Genomic DNA, 2,370 nt, shown 5'->3' with positions numbered 1-2,370 from the left:
TCCAAGCAGGTCGAGTTGGGAGGCACAGGTGGCTTTGTCTCATAGTTGGCTTGTAGTTTTTCTAGGAACTAAACTAGCTTTACCCTTCCTGGAAGGGAGAGGTCTTTGCTCAGAGGTTTGTGATGGAATTTTCCTACTGGCCTTAGATTGATCCTGACTCTGACTCTTTTAATAACTTGTAAAAAAAATCGTAAAATCTTTTTTGTTCTTTCTGAGGGTAGAAAGCTGCTGGCTTAGATGATTAGCACCTGTAACCTAACAGCTGAGGATCAAGTAACGTAGCTTTTGTTCTATCTCAGAAGGAACTGCACAGCTTTTTTGGCCTGCTTGTAGGAAGTCGCAGGAAGAAAAAGGGACACTTTGAAAAGTGATTATAGAGTCTATTACTAAGTTGTAAAAAGTTTCCTAATAAAGCTATCTAAGAAAAAGGGGGAAATGCCAAAAGACCCTAAGTGGGGAAAAGGAAAAAATTCTCCTTAGGGGAAAAAAAAATTCTTCTAGGGAGGGAAAAGGAGACAATTCTTCTCTCTCTTTTCCTCAGTACTTAAACATCTTTCAGAAAACATAATCACAGGTTAAAAAGCTCATCATGCCAGCCTGAGGCGGTGCCTCGGGCCAGATGCGGGCATTGGCTACAGGCTTCACAAAGATGATCATGGCAGTTAGGACTAGTCAGAGGGCTCTGGCGAGGGTGGCATCGGGGTGCCGTCCAAAGTCAACCACCGTGACGGAAGTCCCAGTGCAGGGGTCTGCGTGCAATGTCAGATACTTAGTTCCCTGTGATATACTGATGAACAAAACCCTTCCACTGTGTGCCTCAGTTTTGCCTAAAGAATTCTGTGCAAGAACCTTCTTCAAAATCACTATGCCATTAGTAAATAAATGAAAGGAGTATTCAGAGAGAATTATAGGGTACTCAATGCAGGAAATGTATGATGTAGTATCAGGAATGGAGGATTATAAGCATTTCGTTCCTTGGTGTAAAAAAAATCAGATATAATATCAAGGAGATCTGGATATTGTAGGACCCGATTAGAAATTGGGTTTCCCTCTGTTTTGGAGCAATACACATCAATAGTAATCTTGGTAAAGCCACATTTGGTAAAGGCATCTTGTTCTGATGGGAAACTTTTCAATCATCTGGAGACTATTTGGCCCAGGTCTTCCTGGCTATCCCAGAACATGTACTTTGGATTTTTCAATTTCTTTGAATTTCACTCCCTTCTACACTCTCAGCTCACTCCACTGTTCTTCGACGAAGTTGTGAAACAAATGGTAGCAGCCTTTGAAAGAAGAACATGTAAACTATATGGTTCAGAGACAAACATACCTCAGGAATTAATGCTTCATGAAATTCACCACACCTAAGAGGTAAACGAGAGCTGCCTCCACCCATCTTGACTAGTTTGTTCACTTTTAGGAAGCCATTTCACCAACTATTGAGAAGTCAGACAGCGTTTGTTAAACCTGCCTTGACTCCAAGCCTGCTCCATTGAAAATTTGCACATTGAATATGGACCCACTTGTACATAGAATCATTTCTTCAATCAAGTGTAATTCTAAGTAACATGTACATTTGCAGGCTCTGCCTGCCTTTGTAATAATGGAAGTCATCACTGTTGCTAGGATACCACATTCCAATTCTTACCTTACATGATCCAATGTGTGTAATATTAACCATATCATGTCTAAGTTATTAGGTTGAATATTTGTAACTCATTGTTATTGGGCATGCCATACAATTTAGGGTATTTGAGAAATCATATATTTAACATTAAAACTTTGATTTAAAGTACTGCCAATGAAGTCTTAGCACTTTGAGTATTTTAAATTGTTCTTATGGTTAGCAGTAGATAATTCAGTGCTGTTGGGAAGTTGTTTCCCAGATGTACTGAGTGGGGCTTTTTTTTTTGTTTGTTTTTCTTTTTTTGTTTTATTTGGTGAGTGGTCCAGAGCTCTGAGCTACTTTTCTAGACATTTGAAACTTCCTCCCAGGTGCTTTGCACTCTTTGCTGATTGTGTTCAACCTTTTGTCTGCCACTGTAGGTGACAGATAAGTAGTTCCCATGTCTCCAGTACTGCACGGGCCATTTCCTATTTACTGTGCATAGTCACTTTCAGTAATAGTCTGAACTGATATTTAAAAAAAAAAACAAATCAGTGTAAGGGTTGAAGTCATGACTTAATAAAGTTAAATTGTTTTTTAAAAAAATCTCATCACAAGTTCACACAAAAATTCAATCATAAATTGAAATAGAAGTTTACAACAGAGAATGTTTACATGCATACCATTAGGAGTAATTATCTGGCTAAACATCCCTCACCTGTCACAGCTCCACAGGTTCACTGAAGGTTTAAAACCATAACTAA

General features: G+C 38.9%; 1 pseudogene; it reads left to right on the top strand.

Moving 5' to 3' along the window:
• Nucleotides 1–649: 649 nt before the first annotated feature.
• Nucleotides 650–1,633, top strand: LOC134485598 (coenzyme Q-binding protein COQ10 homolog B, mitochondrial-like; annotated as a pseudogene).
• Nucleotides 1,634–2,370: the final 737 nt, after the last annotated feature.

The sequence above is a fragment of the Rattus norvegicus genome, chromosome 2 (genome assembly GCF_036323735.1).
Source record: "Rattus norvegicus strain BN/NHsdMcwi chromosome 2, GRCr8, whole genome shotgun sequence".
NCBI classification, from domain to species: Eukaryota; Metazoa; Chordata; class Mammalia; order Rodentia; family Muridae; genus Rattus; species Rattus norvegicus.
The sequence above is the reverse complement of the archived record's forward strand: the minus strand, read 5'-3'. Positions and strand labels throughout refer to the sequence as shown.